The 23,469-nt window shown below is 41.6% G+C and overlaps 1 long non-coding RNA gene across 1 annotated transcript in view; it reads right to left on the reverse strand.

The window, feature by feature from the left end:
• Nucleotides 1–203: 203 nt before the first annotated feature.
• Nucleotides 204–23,469, reverse strand: part of LOC146079686 (uncharacterized) — a 44,436-nt gene continuing 21,170 nt past the window's right edge. The window contains exon 3 of the long non-coding RNA XR_014474698.1: nucleotides 204–624. This is a non-coding gene — a long non-coding RNA (uncharacterized LOC146079686). The remainder of the gene's footprint in view (nucleotides 625–23,469) is intronic.

Consider the following 23,469-nt stretch of genomic DNA (forward strand, 5'->3'; position numbering starts at 1 on the left):
CCCGCAGTCTTACCTATCGCGCTGGTCCCGGCGGCTCCGTCCGTTCATCTGCTGAGGACCACCACAAAATGGCCGCCCCCCGTACAGCAGACAGTTTCAGAGAACTGTTTGCTATATGGGGGCGGCCATTTTGTTGTGGTCCTCATCAGAAGAACGGAGCCGCCGGGACCAGCAAGATACGTAAGTCTGCGGGGGATTGGGGGGTAGGTAACTATAGCACCGCAGCCCCCGGCGCCCCCACATGCACAGCGCCTCCCCGCGGTGGCGGGGGCTGCGGTGCTATAGTTACGCCCCTGGGTAGGAGGACCATGCAGCAAGCTTATACTCTACAGGGAAAAAGGCATTGATGCACAAGGATAGGTATTCTGTATTATATAATGGGTCCACCAGATTGCAAAGGTTCTTGATAGGGTGAATGATATGGTGACCCAGCAGAGTAATCCAGGAGTCAGGAGGAAAATATAAGAGAGCAAATAAGTCATCATGTCTGACTAAATGCTTTGGGTCTTCTCTACATTTGGATGTAAGTAATTTTATGACACGCCTCTCAGATGTAGATGTCCACGGTTCTAGGTGTCACCTTCACAAAATGCGTTCTCAAAAGTAGGCAAGTATGCTCCAATCCTAGATGATAAATAATACCAGCATAAAAATAGTATATACCATCCAGTGCATTTAAAATGAAGGAGGTCATAGGTCTCTAAGATAATACAACCAAAAAAGGAATTTTTTGATTATAAATACAGTGAATGTTTTCCAAATAATGCGTCTGTTCAAAATGTCTCAGCAAAAGGCCTGTGACATCCAATCCCCACCAACATACCACATGCCTCATATCCATGCCAAATCACACATTGCTAATTGGAAATCTTAGCTGATGAGTATGACAGAGCCTTTGTTTGTTTGAGCAGATATGTGTGTGGTGCTTCCCCCAGTTACAATCTGACATTGTAATGCAGCATCCAGTCTACCAAGCAACAGTTGCTATACAAATCACTATTTATTTATTATTTACTAACAGTTTCTTATATAGCGCACATATTCCGCAGCGCTTTACAGAGAATATTTGAACATTCACATCAGTCCCTGCCCCAGTGGAGCTTACAATCTATATTCCCTACCACGTGAACACACACAGAAACATTCTAGGGTTAATTTGTTGGGAGCCAATTAGCCTACCAGTATATTTTTGGATTGTGGGAGGAAACCGGAGTACCTGGAGGAAACCCACGCTAGTACGTGGAGAATATACAAACTCCACACAGTTAGAGCCATGGTGTGAATTAAACCTATGACCTCAGTGGTGTGAGGCAGTAATGCTAACCATAACACCATCCGTACTATATACTTCAGTATCCAGATTATGGATTTACATTGGATGTGACTGCATGGCCTGTTTAAATGGAAAAGGGCTTAATCATTAAGGTTTAATCAATACTTTGATTAGGCCAAATCCACACTTGCATACTTTTGAAAACTAGTTTCAGGGAGATTATAGTTGGTAATAGAATTTTACAAAGTGCCCCATTGAGGGGGCGTGTCATACTCCTCCCAAAGGGCGTGGCTAGTTCCATATATCAAGAGATTGTGGAAAGATATTGTGAACGTGGCACCTAGAAGCATGGCGGTGTACTGCTACAGCTGAGAGGAATCTTTTAAAATGACTTGTATCCAAATGTAGATGAGCCCCAAAGCACTTGCTAAAGTGCAAGGAAATGGTACTGATGAGTCAGTGTAAATGTATCTGTCTCTCATTTCATTCCCCCCCCCCAAAAAATGTAACAGTGTAATGTGGGCTAAGTGAAATGAGGGAGATTGCTAGACAAATGAGGGAGAGAGGGAGATTGCTGCTATTTGAGGGAGTCTCCTGCATAATGCAGGAGGGTAGGCAGCTATGGCCAAATCTATAGCTGACATGCAATAGAACTGAAGTAAATGAGGCAGCAGTAGAGGGTGTGCGTTGCTGGCTACAGGTCTGAGATCATTGTACACACGGGGCGATTTCAGCCCCATTTCTAAGCGAGCTGATTAGAATTGGAGCACTGATCACTCCATGTGTATGCACTATAGAGATAGCGATGTGCGGTCCTGCGCATCACTGTCATCTGCAGGGAAAGCCAGTGCTTGCTAATCATTATTATTATCATCTGTGCTGCCCATTTCATAATAATTTTTTTCTCTCACTTTCTATATATAGCTTTGATTCCTATCACTAATATTTATTAACACTATAGTATTTTGATGCTTTTGGCTTTCTGGCTTAAGCTGTTATTTTGGGGGTGCCACATACTGTACCTAGATATAGCGCTAGGGACACCCAATATACAGAGATGCCTTGACAACGGCTTGGGGGCTTATCATACATTTGCACAATTATTTGTAACCAATATCTCTGAGTTTTATTATAATGTAGTGGTCAAGACTTGTTACTACAGGTCGAGTATCCCGTATCCGAATATCCGTTATCCGAATTATTCCGAAATACGGACATTCCAGAAAGTGAAATTTTTTTTTTTTTTTGCTAAAAACTCACTGGGGACATTTGTAACAGCATCACTGGGGACATGATATGTAACTGGCACTATATATGTGCAAGACAATGATTGCTTGGCATTCAAATTCAGTGCTGAGATAGTACACACATTTTGTTTCACGTTTTGAAACCTTGTTTTTTGAACAATTAAAATATATTTGTGTGTATTTTATGTGGTAATAAAATATATGTGTGTGTATATTATGTGTTTATACAGCATAAATGCAAGATACTTCAAAATACATCATTGAAATATTAAAATATTCCGAAATACGGAATAATCCGTTATCCAAAATTCTCCTGGTCCCGAGCATTTTGGATAAGGGATACTCAACCTGTAATACCATTCAGTGAGCTGGGGGAAACAATGTGTTTTTTACTTACCCAGTATTACCCCTCCCTTTCATGCACCTGAGTAGTATTACTAAACTAATTGAGCATCTGCCACTCTATACAGTATATGTCTCTGTAGTCTTAGGCCTGGATGGATAGGAGGCCTGGATGGCAGCACTGTATATTGGTCCAAGGCTGACAGACTCAGCCTGGAGAACAAGTAGGCAGCACAGCACCAATCAACGCCCGCAGACTGACAGCCAATCAGGCTTTTATTAAAGTAAGTTTTAACAAAGGACTCAGCACCAACGTGTAAGTATTTAATGCATACTTGCCTACTTTTGAAAAATAGTTTTAGGGAGATTATAGTTGGTAGTAGAATTTTGCACAGTGCTCCATTGAGGGGGCGTGTCATGATCCACCCAAAGGGTGTGTCTAGTTCCATATATGGAGAGATTGTAAAAAGAGATTGTGCACGTGTGTACTGCTACATCTGAGAGGGATCTTTTATAATGACTTATATCCAAATGTAGATGATCCCCAAAGCAGTTAGTAAGATATACTATACTTGGTAAAGTGCTGGGAAATGGTGCTGATGATTCAATGTAAATGTATATCTCTAACCTCATCTCCATATATCTCTAACCTCATCTCCATTCATACACCCTCCCACCCTCTACGGTCAGCTGACGACTGTCGTCTCTCCTCCACCCTGATCACTGCTTCCCATGCTAGAGTACAGGACTTTGCCCGTGCTGCATTCCTTCAGTGGAACGCACTCCCTCGCTCCATTAGACTCTCCCCGACCTCTTGCAAAGCTCCAAACGGGCACTGAAAACTCACCTATTCATCAAAGCATAACCTTCCACTGCATAAACCAGCTGGTTCTCCGACCCCTTGCCTGTTTACATCCTGCTATCTTACCACCACCCACTCGCTTGCACCTCTTGTAATCTGTCTGTCTCCCCTTCCTACTAGATTGTAAGCTCCTTCGAGTAGGGCCCTCTTCCCTCCTGTTGTCAAAGCCCTCTTCTCTTCACATTTCACTCACAGCTCTCCTATACTCCAACACTCAGTGACCATCTTTGTCCGCATACTCATCTCCATCATTGGCATCAAGCCTCTAGTTGATTGAGTCCTCACTACTTTTGTTATAAAATGATTTTTATTGAATTTTTAAAACACTTTGCTCATCACAGAGCAAGAAATAGGACATTGACATCAAATGAACATAAAAAAAAAATAAAGGAAAAAAGGAAAAAAGGGGAGAAAAAAAAAAGATACATACAAAACATGGAGCATGTACTTCCGATACATTTCAGTATTATTATCATACGTTATTACAGGTTGGACAGTACAGGTGGTCAGGTCAGGCAGAGTTGTTAAACCTTAGGACGTGGTCAAGTTCCCTATAGGATGTTGTATTTAGGGTGTGGTATAATTGATGCATTTATCATGAGTGGTTATGCTAATATACCATACCAGGCCAGAGTGGCTTGGTAGGATATGGGGTTGTAGTATTACGGCATACTGTCACGTCGTTACCTACAGGCAATTACTTATCTAGTTAAGTGTATATTATGTGTGTGTGTACACTATTTCTCTTATTCGTGTATTGTGTAATCAAAATAATGTGTAATTATTATGAAAGATAGTATTGATACTATTAATTTATGTGAATAAAGGAGAAAAAAGAGTGGTTGAGAGCATAAATAACCACGTGAAGAGAGAAAAGAAGAGAAAAAAAAAGAAAAAAGAGAAATGTATGTATATAGTGTATGCTGATCATTAAGTCGGCTTATTATTGAGTGTTACTTTGTGTATTATGCAGTATTTATTAATACTGTTTTTCCTAAAGGGTCCTAATTTACTGTGTTCCTAGTGTGCCAATAAAGTGAAACTTTCCATCTATTCCATATCGTGTCGTGTTTACTAAGTGTATTTCTACCAACAGATAAGTACTTCTCTTGCTCAACTGTATAGTTAACCAATGCTATCCATTCTTCGATCACTGGACCGGTTTTCGCCATCCAGTATCTCGAAATAAGAACCTTGGCAAGTGAGCACAGGCACATTACATACATTTTTAAACCCCAATCAATTTCACTTGTGTCAATAATATTCAACAAACAGCAATTCCGTGACAGTAATTCTCTTTTTACCCCCGTATTAACCAATATGCAGATCACTTTATCCCAGAATTCGGCCACGGGTTTACATTCCCAGAGCAAGTGGAAAAATGTTCCTGGAAGTTCCTTACACCTCCTACAGTTTATAGAGGTCACTGCCCCATACTTGATCATTCTCGAGGGAGACATGTAGGCTCTATGCAATATGAATAGTTGAATTTGTTGCACTCTCAGTGCGTTTGTAGCTTTATTTACCATTGATAAGGCGGATTGCCAATCTACGTCTACTAGTGGACCCATGTTTTCCTCCCACTTGACCCTCAGTTCCACTAGGTAATCGCATGGGGTCTCTCTTATTATTGTTTTATAAATCTTAGATATTTTTTTCCTATTTCCTGATTTAATTATTTTCTTGATCGGGGATTCTGCAAAATTTGGGGGTGAGTTTACAAAGCGCTGATTATATACACTCCTTAGTTGTAAGTAGCGAAAGAAATAGGTCTTTGGAAGACCAAATTCCGTCTGCAGTTGTAAAAAAGACTTAAACTGGGCATCCAGATAAAGGTGACTAATGCAATTGACCTGAAATGAGCCCCATGTCTCATTAAGTTGTAGCTCTTTTAGATCTCCTAGCAACCAGTTATCCTCAATGGGGTGTTGTGGATCTATCTTTTCATGGACAATTGCTTTATTCGCTTCATTCCATACCTTAATTGCCTGGATTACCAAAGGCGGATCTTTCCGAACCGTATGGCCCTGCAGTAGCCTACTAATTGGGCTAACTCCAGGAGTAGATATATTTACAAGCTCTTTTACCATTTTGCTTCCTTGATCGTTTTCCACCCAATCTCTCATTTGAGATAGTTGGGCAGCCAAATAGTAGGTTCTAAATTCAGGTAGACCCATCCCTCCTTGATCTCTATCTTTCACCAGTACGTTGAGACGTATCTTGGCTCTGGAATTATTCCAGATAAATGATGTTATAATACTATTTACCTTTCTAAACAGAGAACGCGGGAGGTATATTGGGGATTGTTGCATTACGTATAGCATTTTTGGAAGTACGATCATTTTTAGAAGATTGACACGCCCCATCGTTGTCAGGGGGAGTCTACTCCATGTCTTACATTTTGTCTCTAGATATTTAATTAAGGGTTGTATATTTAAGGAAATAAATTCTTTTGGATCATTAGAAATCCAAATACCCAAGTACTTGAATTTCGGCACCCATTTTAAGAGCATGGGATTCGGGAGGGGAGGGGTACCAGCTTGGTTTACCGAGAGGATATGCGATTTTTTCCAGTTTATCTTAACACCTGAAACGTCGCCAAAATGATCTATCAAATCTAATGCCCTTGGCAAACCATGCTGGTAGTCAGATAAATATATGAGAAGATCGTCTGCATAAAGGGAAATTACATCCATATCTACTCCCACTTTAAAACCCTGGGTACTTAGTTGTTGCCTTAGCAGACAGGCCAATGGCTCTATTGCCAGAGCAAATAGTGCAGGGGATAATGGACACCCCTGCCTCGTTCCCCTATTCAAGGAAATGGCAGGGGATATCCATCCGTTGACCGAGACCCGGGCGGTTGGTTCAGTGTACAATAACTGTACCCACTTAATATAATTTGGACCAAAGCCCATTGTCTCAAGAACTATCCATAAATATGGCCATTCGACTACGTCGAAAGCTTTTGTTGCGTCTAAGGAGGCTACAGCTGATCTAGTTTTTGAATCTCTGGGGGTCTGCAGATGGCTTTGTAGTTTACGCAGATTTAATGACGTGGTTTTACCCGGCATAAATCCGCTCTGGTCTGGGTGAACGATTTTTAATATGTATTTATTTAAACGTGTTGCAAGAATTTTCGCCAATATCTTGGCCTCAACATTTATTACAGATATGGGCCTGTATGAATCGACTTTACTGTCTTCCTTATCCTGCTTCAGGATAAGACTTATTCTTGCCTCTACCATAGATGGAGGGAGTTTGTTTTCCTCGAAGCAGGAGTGGAAAGTCTCTACCAGTAATGGGGCAAAAAGATCTATATACTTCTTATAAATTTCACCTGGAATTCCATCGAGCCCAGAGGATTTTCCATTTGGCAAATCCATGATTGCCCTCCTCACCTCCTCAAGGCTCAGTGGAGCTTCCAGATCTTGTACATCCTGATTATTAAGGGCTGGGATTGTAATTTTGGAAATATATTCCCGTATATCAGTCGGGCTCATATTTAATCTAGAAGTATACAGGGAAGAAAAATTATGTGCAAATTCCTGCCCTATCTCTGTCGTCGCATATAACCATGCTCCATCCTCTCTTTCAATACTCTTTATGTTGCAAGAAGAGGATTCAACATGGGCAAGATATGCAAGATATTTGCCTGATCTATCGGAGAATTGATAGTTCCTTTGTGTATTGAAGACCATTGCTTTTATATTCTGCAGACGTAGTGCCTCCAACCATTCCCCCTGAGCCTCAAGCCATTTAAGTCTAGAGGGTTCATCCCCGTCTGTTAAATATTTTATCTCCTGTAATGTACTTTCTTTTTCCAAATTCTGTATAACTTTCCTATTTTCCTTTTTTATTTCGTCTGTACGGTTTTTTAAGGTGCCTCTAACAAAGGCCTTAAATGCGTCCCACATGTTTGCCGAAGATGTTGAGCCCCTGTTTATACTCCAAAATTCCTCCCACTGAGAAGCGATCTTCCTCTCCTGTCCTAGTGAATGCAGCCAGTTAGTATTAAATTTCCAGAACCCGTGGCCCCTATCTCTTGTTTCTATTAGTTCCAATTCCATGGGCGAGTGATCAGAAATTCCCCTTGGTTTGTATTCGATGGTTTTTACCTGGGGGACCATATCTCTGGATAACAAAGTTAAATCTATTCTGGAAAAAACCTGATGACTGGGCGAGTAACATGAATATTGGCAGTTGGTTGGGTTTCGCTCTCTCCAAATATCGACCAATCCCATATCTATTATAAAGTTGGAAAAACTACTATTACCCTTTTTGTTAACTGATGGTACAGATCTCCATCTATCTAGTTGTGGGTTAATTATATTGTTGAAATCGCCCATACAAATTATGGGGATTTGTGGGTGGGTCGATACTAATTCGGCCGCTTTTACCAAGATTTCAAAACTGAAAGGTGGGGGAATGTAGAAAAACATCAAGAACATATGCCTGTTATTTATCATACAATCGAGGAAAATGTAGCGCCCACCGGGATCCAAATATGCCCTATTACAGGCAAATAACACAGATTTCCTAGTCAAAACTGAGATTCCCCGAGAAGACGAGGTAAATGGTGCATGGTAGGTCTTTGCTATCCATGATTTCTTTAGTGCTAACAATTTCCCACCAGTCAGGTGTGTTTCAAGCATACACATAATATCGGCTTTAGATTTCCTTAATTGATCCATGACCAAGGAGCGTTTGATTTTATTGTTTATGCCACGGACGTTCCATGTTATGATTTTCACCATTTATTCATAGATGCTTCTGTATATACCATGCACCAATATAACCTCTACCCAAATTCTTACCATGGTTTATCACTAGAACTTCCCACTTTCCCTTTGCCTGTACCCGCACTTGACTGACCATACGTACAATACATAAATACAATAGTACAAAAAACACAATACCCACATCTACCCTTCCCTCCCACCTCCCTGTATACCATCCAAATATAGGCATACTTAAAGTTGTCCCCGGCCCCCCCAAAAAAACAGAAAAACAACAAAAAAAAAAAAACAGAAAAAGGAGAAAAAAGACTCCGTCTCGTCAGGGCTGAAAAAAAAAGAACCCTTGACCACCATTGTGTGGGGGAGCTCTCCGGTTTCAATGGTATATTTTTAGCTGGTAGCCAGCTGTTGATGGCCAGGTTTGAGTTTATCAAGCCATTTTGCTGCATCCTCCGGTGTAGCAAAAAACTGAGTCTCTCCATTGTCGACAACTCTGAGCTTTGATGGAAAGATCATCGAGTATTTCATACTACAGTCCCGCAATCTTCTTTTTACTTCTGTTGTACCTCGAGAGCTAGATCTGGAAATACTGAGATTTTATGTCCATTCATTTCCAGATGGCCTTTTATTCGCGTTAGTTTGAGTATTGAATCTCTATCTCGGAAGTTCAGGAATTTAGCTATGAGAGTACGGGGGGGGGGGGGGCGCCAGGTGGTAGTGGTCTGAAGGGAATTCGGTGCGCCCTCTCCACGGCGAATTGTGATGTAAAAGATGTTTTACCAAAGGTATCTACCATCCATTTTTCAATAAATTTAGTTGCTTCTGCCCCCTCCTCGTGTTCAGGTATGCCAATAAATCTCAAATTATTTCTGCGTAACCTTCCTTCGACGTCAATCATTTTGGCCCTCATTTCAGATACCTGTTGGGAGAGTTTGTTCATTTTGGTAGAACAATTAGTACTTGCGTCCTCCAACAGGGAGATGCGATTTTCTGCTTCTTGAATTCTTTCGTTAGTATGCTTGAGATCCGTTTGTATGGATGTTATTTGTATTTGTACTCCATCAATTTTATCAGTAAGGCGCTGCTCGCTACTCGTTATTGCCTCAAGGACTTGCTGCAATGTTATTTCCGAGGAGCCTTGGGGGCTTACAGCTTTCGATGGTGTAGTATGTGGCGTCGTGTTTGGCGTCTGCGGTAGATTGGCTTGTGCTCGTGCAAAGCGCTCCAATTTAGCAGCTGCTGCGGCATTAGTTGTTTTGCCCATTTTTTAACTAGTGTATTTACTGTCGATTGACAATAATATATTCCTCTGTATTGGGTTGGACGTATTTGTCTCACCTCGATCGTTAGGTGTTGGCTGTAATGTCCTGCTTTCCAGCCTCAGTTTAATACAGACAGAGTTTCATCAACGGCATCAAATGGCAGCTAGTTAATTATAAGGTGAGTCCCCTGCACATGAACCAACACTCCTCTAAGTTTCCAGCCTCAGCATAAATCAGGAAGTGTTACACCTATTTGCCGCCAGTAGCAGCCAATAATTTATATGGTGAATTCCCTGTGCATGAGCGGTGTTCCTATGAGGTCCACAATAGCTGTGTTTTATTTATTTACTTATTTTTTTTTCTGTATTATTATTCCCCCTCCTTTTTCTTTTTCCCCCCTTTTTTTAGGGCAATAAAGAGAGGATAAGGGATAGTAAAAATCACCTCAAGTGTCCAAGCAGCAAGAAGAATACCAATGTCCTCAGATAATGTCCTCAGAGGAGAGCATTGCAGTGCCTTTTACTGGTTATACATTGCCATTGCAAACATTTTTATTCCAGTCTATTAAATAAGGCTCTCACCTTCTCTGGACGCTGGATATGTGCCACTCACCAATCTCCACAACTGTCAGTACTCCCAGGCTATAAGGTTGCGTGACGCCGGAGTCAACAGTGCACCGCTGCTATAGCAGGTCCCACTCCAGGCTCTTTTGTTGTTCGGGGTTAACGGTAATGGGGGTGTGTGGAAGTCACCGGCTGGCCGCTCTCCTTGAGGTCTGCTTGTGCCGCTGTCTTTACGGGTAAGGTAATTGTTCAGGCAGCATACTGCTACCGCTGTTGCTGGTAAGCTTGATGGAGGACACTTAATAACCTCCCACTGTGCGACGCCAGCTGCCGGGCGACAGATAACGCTACAGATCCCAGAGCACGGAGGTAGCGCTGCGGCCTCTGGACTACCGCCAGGCGACAGGTGATGCTGCGGCTCCCAGAGCACGGAGGTAGCGCTGCGGCCTCTAAACCACTGCCGGGCGACGGATAACGCTGCGGCACCCAAAGCACGGAGGCAGCGCTGCGGCTTCTGGACTGCTGCCGAGCGACAGGTAACGCTACGGCTCCCAGAGCAGGGAAGTAGCGCTGCGGCTTCTGGATCTCAGTCTATCTTCTCTGCTGCCTCGACGCCACTATTCCCCCGAGCCGGGCAGACGGAACTCACGTCACTCCCGACCCCGAAAGGAATCAGCAATTCCGGGTCAAAAAAAAACCCCTCTGCTACCGCTGGCTAATATAGAACGGATATTTAGCCGGAGAGCTCTCGCTCACTCCTCACTCCTTCACCGCCGTGGTCACGCCCCCCGAGTCCTCACTACTTACATTTAAGCTGTAATGTGTATTGATCTGTGGCGCTCTTTATTTGTACTGTATTTTTGTTATTTATTCAATGTTATGCCAAGCTTTGTCTCCCTGTATTGTTCCTTTGTACGGCACTGCGAAACACTTGTGGCGCCTTATAAATAAAATTATAATAATAATAATAATAATAATAATAATAATAATAATAATAATAATGTATCTATCTCTTTCCTTTTTTCACCAAAAATTTAACAGTGTAATGTGGGCTAGGTGAAATGAGGGAGATTGCTAGACTAATGAGGGAGAGAGGGAGATTGCTGCTAAGTCAGGGAGTCTATGATTTAATGTTCTGCAGCATGGTAGGAATTTAAGTACACATACTGTAGTAGTATTTTATCAAAACCCAATGGAATAAATAATTCTATAATTTTAGAAATATATATAAGTTCAGAAAATGCTAAAACCAGGAATATAGAAAGATTACTTTTTAATTCAAATCTAGTTACGCATTCCCTAGATGACAGTACGGTTCTATAGTGCACATTGGGGAGTTACTCTAATTATAGGCAAGCCCTTTAAGAATACACAGTAAACCAATGTTTTCTATTTAAGTTTAGATTTGCATTTCATTTACATAGGTTTATGCTCTCAAAAGCAGTCTGTGATATTTAGCATATACAGTAAATATCTATATCTGGCTCCACTATAAATAAACAGAGTATAAACTGACATTGAATGCTGCCCTTATTTAACACTTACTACACCATGATAAACTACTATACACAAAATATAGACACTCAAATAAACGATTCTGCTGAATAATATAAAGCAATCCCTGTTTAAGAATGACACATTAAGATGCATTAATCAACCTGATAACAAAGCAACAATTTAAAAGGGCTTCAAATAGCAATTAACTAAGCTTTTTGCATTTGAAAATAAAATATATACATTTTGCATTTTACATCTTAAAATTCATTGAGAACCACATTTATCAAAATAAATATAGTACACGGCCATAGATAGAACTGTACAAACCACTTACATATGAAACAAGTTAGTTATGACTTACTGTACCAATCAGATAAACAATGGAAGTCTTATTATATAGTAACCTGTTTTCAGATTATCATCTATATATATGTCTAGTGTGTCTGCGAAACACTGCCATCTGTTGGCAGCGAGTGAAACTACATCTCTTTCTCTCCACGCATGCCCAAACACAGCGGCAATAACAAGGTAGCAGACTAGCTTTCGAAGTCTTTGCTTCGAGCAGGCTTACAAGTTGATTGATATTTACAAAAAGGCCAAACGTTCCACAGCACTGAAGTGAAGAGATAAAAGAGATAAAACAGACACATAGGGGGGATTCAGTAGTGGTTGGGAGATAAAAAAAACTCAGGGTTTTACCCGCAGGAGTGGGGTTATGCTGATCAATTAGGGGCCAAAAAATGTGACCCAGTGATTTCTACATCATGATAACAAGTCTGATTTTCCTAAAATCTTTATTTTAAGACTTGCACTAGGATTGCGTAAGGACTAATTAAGCAATCAGAAGTTTCCAATTAGGTTAGTCAGTAATTACTCTCCTTCTGAAGTGGTTCCTTCTGTATCCAGGACCGTGAGCCGGGTCTTCTACAGCGGCAGTGATATGTAGTGTGCAAGGGCGTAACTACCATAGGTGCAGGGGTTGCAGCTGCTATGGGGCCAAAAGCTGAGAGGGGCCCACTTTGCCTGTCAAAGTATCATGTGCTATATACATTTTACAGCATTAAGTGATAAATAGGGGCCCTTACAAACTTTTGCTATGAGCCCACATGTATCGCTACGCCACTGTGTGTGTGTGTGTGTGTGTGTGTGTGTGTGTGTGTGTGTGTGAGAATTTGTAAGTGTGTACTTTATTATTGTGTGTGTGAATGAGTATAACCTCTGATGTATGTGTGACCACCCGGTGCAGTGCCATGTGCCATCCTCCAAGGAGATGGCTCCTGGGACAACTACATCTCCCAGAGGTATAAATGATCTATCATTATGCAGCTGTAAGCAGCCACGTAGGACACCGGATCTGTTGAGGCACCACAAAGTCTGCCTATCACAATATTAAGGATGTCTACGAGGAAGACATCTTTGATATAAATGCAGGTGGCGGCTGTAGGACTTCTGAGACGCCACCGCAACACTTTCACTTAAGGAGCTGGAAAGAAGGTATTGGTGGCAGTGTGCGGTTGGGGGTGCAACCGGTAGGTTAAAGCTTTTCCTAAAGTGTTAAGATGTCTTACACTGTAGTAAAGTACTGTAGTATTAAAGACTAAAAAACAGTAGATGTTTCCCATAGCAACCAATCAGGTTATCATCCATCTTCAATAGAACTCCCATTTTAGTAAATTTACTCTTTACTATAGTAAGTATAGTAAGCCACAAGCTTTTTTGGCAGGGGGGAGCAAACATTTTTTTTTTTATATATTCTTTATTTAAATTTTTCAAGGGATTTAAAGACAGTACACAACATTTTGACATAGTACAATATACAGGTACCAAAGAGTAACAACAGTAATTCAAATATTGTAACAGATTATAAAGATGATGTATTATTTCTCTAACAAACAGTCAATTAATTTGGCAATGTGGAAGAAAGACGAGTGTTCCAAATTCTGCTGTCTAATAAAAAATTGTGTTGGAAAACAAAAAGTTCCTTGTGTTGTATCTTTTGAAGTGTTGGTACATGAAAGACAGAGGGGGGGGGGGATGATGGGGGGAGGAAAGGTGAGACTGGGGTGGGGGGGGGGGGGAGGCAGGGAGGGGGGAGCAAAATTTATAGTTACGCCACTGATGGTCCTGGTATCTCAGTTGTCACTTGCGGTCCAGGATGGTTTACCTACTTTTTCATGCACTTCTCCCAGGTCACATTTTGTGCAATAGTCGCACGCCCTCGGTGCAGGTAACGTAAGCTGCCATTTCTAACTGGATCTCGCATTTCTCGTGTGTGGGCATTAGTGTGATATTAGTGTCCCCAATGTATGTTTATGAAACTGGCATACAAGAAACTGCAAAACAACGCTATAACCAATATCAGTCAATCTATTTGCTTTTTCCTTTTATACACTACTAGCAAAATTATTTAATTTAGAATCTGGTTGGCTCCTATTGTATATGGAATTTTTTGCAGTTTTTAGGATATTATTTTTTTTTTTAAATATGATCACTGAGAGTGTAATGATCTGGAATTTGGGTTAATAATCAACAGTGTATCCCTATTCACCCATGTATCTAATAAGTGACCCAACCAACAGATGCAAGATAGCATATAAGAACAATGAGTCACCTCACTGGTCAATCCCAGATCTCATATACATCTTAACCCATGCCACATCTGTGTTTTTGAAGGGAAATGTCATAACACTGCTAATCAATGGTGAGTGTGACAGGATCATTTGTCAAGGACAAGCCAGCCTAACAGCTGTTGCAGACAACCTCTTTCATTTCCACTCTTTTTTGGATCAACAACACACAGCAGACAGTCCTGCCTCAGGCCTGCCTGTTCTCCTTATAGCAACCAGGATTAAAGGAAGCTAGAACCTTAGCATGAGGTATAATTGGCCAGTTTCTTTGGGAAAACATGCCAATTTGTTGTCAGATAAATACAAGAGGGCACCGGCAGACACAAGACAGAGTAAAGGTTAGATGACCTCTTGGTTTTTCTGCATGTCTGTTTCTTTCTTACTTGCAGATGGTACTTGCTGGTCAGGGGGACAATCAGGTCACATTTAAAAAATTAGGCCGGACTAACAGAAAAATTTAATAATGATATTATTTCCTGCCCAAACTATCACAGTTTCATTATTAGAAAGTTGACGTTAGCTTCTGCAGATGCTTTATCTACTTAATAAATGCCAGGTTTTCCTAAACGCTAGATAGTGGCGGTTGCAACACTTTGAAAACAGGGCTTCCATTCTTACTGGCATGAAAACACTTTATTTATGGTAGCACTCCAGTAATTACAGATATAAACTTAATCTAAAAATTAGTCTAGCAACCAGCACAAAGCAGCCATTTATCACAATTTCCTGGCTCAGAACCAGGGTCATAACTGAAGGAAAACACTGGCCTTGATTGAGTCAAGAAAAACCCAGAAAGATGCAGTTGGAAATTCTTTTCAGTGCTGATCTGGCATAAGATCATTTTGCTGAAGAAAATGAAACTAGGAAACATTCGCCGAGGGCAAAATGTTGGAGCCTGAATTCCTGCCTAAGAGATTGTTTACCAGAGTTGTAATGCAGAAGAATTTAATCTAAACTTGTTTTGCAATTACACAAGTTCTAAAACATTTGCACCACTATTGCTGTTATTGCTTATTGCAATGGTTTATATGAGGCTTGAGGCCACTTCATTTACGCATGTCACAGCTTGAGCACCGCAGTTCCTGACTGACACAAAACACAAGATTGCCCCTAACAGCCGTGTTCAGCTCAGCTTCACAACATGCACCTGTGACCAAGACAAAAACGCCGGCTGTCAAATAAAACAGTACAACTCTATAAACCAATTTCAAAAGCTTCAAACATCTATATGGTGCTTTGTTTTCACCTCTGCAATGTCAGTGTTAGCCTCATTGAAAAAGAATCAAAGAACATTGAGCTTAGTGTCTATTGACCCCGCAGGAGACATCTACGACAAAAGACACAAAAAGTGCAGCAAAGGCAAAAACAGCAAGAAAAGACTTTCAGAATGGCATCAAACTTACTGACAGAGTGAAAGAATGCAGGTGACTGGATACCTGCAACAATTTAACTAATGCTCTTCACTGTCAGCTATTTAGGCGGCATTTTGTGAACCTGGCAACAGCTTAAGGATGTCAACGTGGTGCCTATAGACAGTTCTAACCTGGTCAATATTATGAATGTCACCATGGTTACTGTCATGCTTCTGAAAGGCTACCCATTCTCCTACCCCTTTTTATAAATTTAGTTGATAATTTTATGTCATGATATGTCATTTTACTGTGTATAGAGCTGGCCTCTCTGATACAGCCTGAGGTAGGTAAAGCTTGTGTTGTCATTGCCAAAGCAGGAACATTTGATAGAGCTGTCTTCTCAGCTGTGAGGTATTATATATACACCTAACTCATCTGGGCCCACTACCACTGGGTATGGGTCATTGGGTCAACCAATATTAGGTACATATGCATTAAGTCGACCACTTAAGGGTGACATGGCTTAGTTCAACACATGAAATCGGTCAACATGGCTAAGGTCAATATGGTTGGAAGGTCTAACAAGTATTAAGTCGACAATGGCTAGGTCACCAGTCTAAATGTTCTGAGGGGCTCAGGAGCTGTAACTTACTGACTGGAACTTACTTGGACCCCCTCTGGTAAGCCCCCTGGGTCTGGTCATATATCCGGCTACCTCTACTAATGACTTTAGTGACATAATGTGACGCACCGTAACGCATTATGCTGCGCCCTCCCATCTTCCCTTCCTTGTTCTGTACCTGCAACGGCAATGGTCTATCCACCTAGGCAGATCAGGACTGCGGGAGAAACACCGGCAGTGGCACTGGAACCTGTCGCCCAGATAGCAGATCCGACGGTACCAGGACGGTGCATTGGAAGTGCCGTCACTCACTCTGTCTCATTTAGGAACAGGCAATTACAGTATTTATAACCCCCCAATACAGATAATGAAATATTCACTATGCAATGTAAATATAATACCAAAGTGCAGTTGCACATTTCATAATGAATATTAATTATCTGGGTTTGTTTTTTCAATAATAAAAAAACACATTCAATATACAATGTAATAACAATTCACTGCTCAAGGGGGGGAGGGGGGATGGGTTCTTATCGGTGTACTGGGCCCCAATATTTCTGTTGCTGCTTGAGGAGAAAACTGTCTTTCTTCCATTAGTTGATTAACTTTTTTTTGTCACTATAGTCCTTGCTATGTTTGTTATACAAAAATATGTTCTGGGTTTAAATGTGCTTGTCCAAATTATTTATGTAACAAACCTAATTTATTAGATCTAACATTTATTATTAATGAGGTTACCTAAAATATACACACGTTCTCCTATGTCATGCAGTAAGGTTCCAAAAGCTGTATCCAATATTTTGGATGAAGTCTAACTTTTTAAGTATTAAATGATAATAGCATGTAACGTATCACATGTATTGATCCATTTTTTTATGCATCCCACACACTTATTACTGCTGCCCCCTTGCCACGTTGTCACTGTAAGATGACATTGTCTCTGCTCTTGATGATACCTGTTGGGATTTATTTGATATTCAAGTGCATTTTGTTTCTGCAGACATATATTGGCAATAATTCTATAGCATTGTGGCATAGCGGACTTGCCAGTTACTTGTGGTCTAGACAGACACTTAAGTGTTCAGTTTGAAGGATGAAGGATGCCTTGTGAAATCAATAGATTATTAAAGTTAATGAAGGCTGTTCTACGTGGAAATATAGGTAATATAAGGGAGTGTGTTTCTCAGAAATGCATGCCATTCATTGGGAATGTGACATACTGATGGACTACTTTCTGCGCCATGTTGTAGAGAGATCATATACTAAAACAAAAATATGGTGTCTCATTGGTCTGATATATGATCATTTCAGGGAAACAAAAGTGCTTTATGTATATGAGCACAAGAAATAAGACAGATATACACTGGTTACAAAAGTATACTCTTTGGCAATTCTCATATTGATTTATACATGGAACAACATTGATTTATTCTGGAATCTCTACTATTGATCTGCACAATGTACTCTGTAATTTAAATCATCAAAAAACATCTATAGAGTCTTTTCTTAATCAGGCAGAATGTAGTTGTGTATTTTCTTGACTCTTTCATAATTTTATATATACAGTATAGATAGATAGACACACACAGACTGGTCTCCTCTGTGGGATAGGTCGTTGGGTCTACAACAAGTTGGTCAACAAGCATTGGGTCCACACCATTAGGTCGAGATGGGGATAAGTCAACATGGTTCTAGGTCGACATGGGTCAAGGTCGACAGGTCATTAGGTTGACACAAGCATTAGGTCGACAGTGTCTATGTTGACAGTCAAAGGTCGACATGGGTTTTTTCACTGTGCCGACAGGCTGTATTTCATGCCCTAGCATCCACTAGGGCATGTCGGGAGAATAAAATAGTGTGCCGAGCGCAGCGAGGCACCGTGCCCGAAGCATTTTGCAGTGAGTAATGCAAGGGGATGCGGTGCACTGCAAACTGTGTCCATGTCGACTGTGTCGACATTCGTGTAAAAAAAGTGAAAAACCCCACGTCGACCTTTTGACTGTCGACCTAGACACTGTTGACCTAATGCTTGTGTCGATCTATTGACCTGTTGACCTAAACCCATGTCAACCTAGACCCATGTCAACCTTGTCCCATTTCGACCTTTTCCCCATGTTGACCTTTCCCCATGTCGACCTAATGCTTGTCAACCAGCTTGCTGTAGACCAAACGATCCCAACCCTCCTCTGTGTGTCTGGTCACTCAAGAGCAGTAGGGATGCAGAAAGTTCCTGTTGCCACTGCTAGGCAGCATCTCCTGGGAGCTCAGATATCTACTGTATTTTGTTTTTATGTATTTTTTTTAAATAGCAATGTGTCGCAATAGAAATTACGACTTTTTGGGACCATTTTATACATTTTTCATAATTTTTTTAAATATTTACAGTAAGTAAAGAAGAAAATTTAGATTGCAAGCCCCAATAGTGCAGGTGACAATGGAAATGGTTACATATTTTCTGTACAATGCTATGTCAAATGGCTACAAATAAATAAATGATTACAAATAAAAATAACACTTTTTGTTGCATTTTATTCATATGTGAATAGTAGAAGCATTTTTATTCCGTGTTCCTCCTGTTCTCTGACGGATTGTCGGGTGGATTTCACATAATTGCTGACATGTGCTTGCTGGTGTCATGTTTCTTCAGACAACTTCCTCTGTCCTTTCTCCTGCCAGCATGTGACAAGCTCATCAAAGGCGTGTGTCCATGACATTGTCTTCATGTGTCTTCTTGTGTGACATACAAGAGTCGTTAGTTTGGGTAATGGGCTAGTGATAATGTTGGAATATAGGTAGCAAAATATTACTGTTATCTATGGCTAATAAAGTAAGGTAATGAGACAGGAAATAATTACAGACATTTTCTGTCTTGAACAATAGGTGGTTTGAATTGAGAACAGAAAATTTATTTAGATGATTAGTTAGTTCTGTTCCATTTTTTAATATCTTTATCAAAACCAATATAAAACCTCCATCTTACAAATGGATCTTATTATAATGGCATACATACTTATTCATATGTGTCAGATTGCATAGAGAAGTAAACATTTTATTTCAACTATTTACAGCAATGAAAAAATTGAAACAGGTAAACAAAAACATATACTGTACAAAGATTAGAGCAGGATTACAAATCTTTATAAGAGTTAATACGGGCAATTTGCTGAAGCTACACAACGGCTACACAATTACGGGTTAGGGTGAGAATCTGTTCAGTACTCAGTGACTCTCTGTAACCAATGTACAGTATGGGGGTAAGAGTCCGAGCCAGGGGGTAGGAGACAATGGATCGGAGCATTGGTGACAAGTAAAGTGTTTGGATGGCTGGTGGAGGGTAAGAGGGAAAAAAACAATACTTGTGCTATATTGACCAAAGCTGTGTTGATGTCCTGAACTTGATTAAGGGGATTATTCTGGTCCATTTGCAAAGGCAAATTGCCTCTCAAATGGGTTCTGGTTGCCTGGAAATCCCCCTCCTCTGGGCAAGTGGCTTAAATTATTATGACACTAGCACTGTATATAATATGATCAACAGAGCTGCCACCACACCATGCAGTGTAAGGGAAAGAGCGGAGCTGCTGCACATGCCCAGTGTACCAGCTTCTTCTACCACATTTACTGTATGTGTGGATCTGAACCCTCAACCATCACAATGGACAAGAGTTCAGCTGCCAGGAGGAAGACACAGGAGCCTTACCATGAAGTGGGAGATTGTGAGATTAGAAAGTGCATTAATGGTTCTTTTATGTTTGTGTATTTATTATGATATGTTTAAGCATTTCCTGACCACTTATCTTACTTAAATGTTTGAACGAGCCTATACTATAGACCAGGGGTAGCCAACTCCAGTCCTCAAGACCTACCAACAGTTAATGTTTTCCGGTCTCCTCACAGAATCCCAAGTGAAGTATTTAGCTCCACCTGTGGATCTTTTAAAATGTGTTAGTCAGTAATGAGTACACCTGTGTACCTGTGAAGTGAGCTGGAAAATGTGAACTGTTGGTAGCTCTCGAGGACTGGAGTTGGCTACTCCTGCTATAGACCTGGGGTAGCCAACTCCAGTCCTCGAGAGCTACCAACAGTTAATGTTTTCCAGATCTCCTGACAGAATCACAAGTGAAGTAATCAGCTCCACATGTGGATCTTTGAAAATGTTTCAGCTAGTAATGAGTGCACCTTTGCAGCAGCTAGGTTGTCTGAAAAATGTGAACTGTTGGTAGCTCTCGAGGACCATGGTTGGCTACCCCTGTTATAGACCATCTTTACTGTTAAATATCAATAATGCATGCCATACAGTATCCAGTGTATAAAAAGACCAATTTTCAGGGCTGTTACCGCTCCCCCAGACTCGCATACTTGCTCCAATGCCCATCAGAGTGGGAGATTTTGGATTAAATTTGGACACCCCCCCCCCCTCTAAAAATTCTGTGTTTGCCACTGGTACTAATCAGCCGTACACATGTGTATCAAGCTCAGGGCCGGCGCCACCACTAGGCAAACCTAGGCATTTGCCTAGGGCGCCGGCCACTGGAGGGCGGAAAATGCCGCCCGGGTACCTGTCCTACCTGCGCTGTCTATTTCAATCTGGCGGCGGAGGCAGCGGGGGTCCCTGCAGTCTATTAAAAATCAGGAGCGCTATCCGCCAGGCTATGCGGAAGCGCTTCTAGTGTGAAAACTCTGGCAGCCAATCAGCGTGCTGCCAGAGTTTTCACACTAGAAGCGCTTCCGCATAGCCCGGCGGATAGCGCTCGTGATTTTTAATAGACTGCAGGGACCCCCGCTGCCTCCGCCGCCAGATTGAAATAGACAGCGCCGGTAGGACAGGTACCACCTCACACACACCACCCACCCCCCCCCCCCCACCCCCCCCCCCGGCACCGGGGCGCCCCCAGCCCGACTCGCCTGGGGCGCTCCGGTGCCTTGCACCGGCCCTGATCAAGCTCAGTGTACAAAACATTTGAAACTTCTGCAGTTTCAACAGGATTGGTGGTGGCACATTGCAGCGCCTCAGACAGAATAATTGAAAACTGCTCTAATTAAAACACAGTATGAGAAACCTGTGAAAGCCATTATCTGGTGGACATTTAGATGAACTGTTAGCACATATTTTCCAAGTTACTATGCACAATGTCTGTGCAATCATTTTCATAAATATCTACCAGTGCTATGTGATGCCTCATAGTAAATACTTTCCCTGTCATAACAGTCGCTGTAAGCAATTGTACTGGAATTTGGTTGCTCCATTGTTCATTCAGCAATTCTACACAACACTAGTTATTAAGACTTTAGATTGCATATTGCAGCAAGACGCTTACTGCCGACAGTTAAATTCAGGATGAGTTTGACAGCACAGCTCTATTCTGTAGTCAGCTGATTGGAAGTTATGGAATGAATGAGATCACACCATTACAGCACTTTAGTGAGGGCCAATCGGCCTCCTTTAATGTGTCTTCTTAACAGTACTGTAAAATGTACTAAGCATTAATCTGTCTTCACACCTCATCAAAATTACTTAAGTTGGCAGGAGAACAGCCTGAGTCAGGGAAGGCATCTGGGTTGCTGCTGTCCAAAAAATCTATAGTATCCTGACAAGACAGCAATACATGGCCAACATCCCCAACCTGTGTTCATTTAAATTGGATGTTAGAATTTTTGCCTTTGTGAGCTCAATTATTGAATTACACTGAAGATTTACTAGGCTGAGCTATTTATTGGTGAATTGATTTACAAGTGTGTATATGTATGAAGTAACAGAACAATCAAATTTAATTGACGTAAATATATCTATGTATACCCCCTCCACAGTGACCTATGAGATCACGTCCAACCTTTATGGGATGACAGAAAGGTTCATCTCTTGAGAACACAAGGCGTGTTGAAATAATGCTTTTAAGAACTAGATTAGATTTCAGACTTATTCTTAAGTATAATGATTTATAATGATCCTTATGCTGTTATTAAATGTATACACTTACAATATACAATGCATATTTGTGACAGTTTGGCTTTGCTGTACAACATCTGGAATGATTTGTGTGCTGTTCCTTTAAATATGTGAACAACAGCCAATTATCATTGCATTTAATTTTAGATCTGATCAGGATAGGATTTAGAAGGGAGAGACCCAGTGCGCAGGCCATGTGCCATCCCCCTCCTCTCTGAGCCACACACCCTGATGCCCATTACGAATGATTCTATTGGCTGCCTAGCGGCCAATCAGATGCCGAATTTCTCGGCTTCTGATTGGCCGCTAGACAGCCAATAGAATCATTCAGAGGAGAGACGCTGAAGATGAAACATCAGCATCTCTCCTCAGTCCGAGCGGGTACCGGCAGGTGATGCGGTGGACTATGGCGGAGAGAAGATGATGGGATCTTCGCCAGAGGTCCTGTGAGTAGGATTTCCGCCCACAGGTACCCCCTATGGATTTCTTCGAAACCTGAAGCCCTGGAGCCCCGGACTCTGCAGCCCTGGAGCCCCGGACCCAGGGACCTACCTACAGGCTCAAGATAGGTAAGTATCAGTGTGTTTGTGTAATGTATGTATTGATTTTTTATTTTTCTGGGTTGTCAGTGTGTGTTTATTTAACTATTTCTTTTACTGTAGAACTACAAGTGCCAGCGGGCCCTTTAATGCCCCGCATGCTGGGGCTTGTGGTTCTCCAAGTCCCAGCATGCGGGGGAGGCTTGCTTGGACTCTAGTTCCACAGTAAAAGACAATAGTTTTTTATCTATTTTTTACACTTTATCTGCCTGGTGGCCATCGCTCCAGGGCCACCGGGGACAGCACCAGGCTTCAGCCTGGTCAGGTAAGTCCTGGAGGGGGGGGGTCCTCACTTCCCCAGGACCCCTGGCCAGGCTGACCGGTCAGAGGGCTGAATGCTTTGGCCGGGGCGACTTGTATAAAAAGTCTCCCCCCGGCTGTGGCATTACCCTGCTTGCTGGTTTGGCCTGGGGCTGGTTCTTAAAATACGGGGGATCTCTACTCTTTTTGTCCCCCGTATTTTGGGAACCGGTATTTGTTAAACGGGTAAAGCTAATGGAGCATTCCCACTGCAGCTCTACCCGTTTAAAAAGCCTAAAA

The sequence above is a fragment of the Crinia signifera genome, chromosome 5, assembly GCF_055691185.1.
Source record: "Crinia signifera chromosome 5, ASM5569118v1, whole genome shotgun sequence".
Lineage (NCBI taxonomy): Eukaryota > Metazoa > Chordata > Amphibia > Anura > Myobatrachidae > Crinia > Crinia signifera.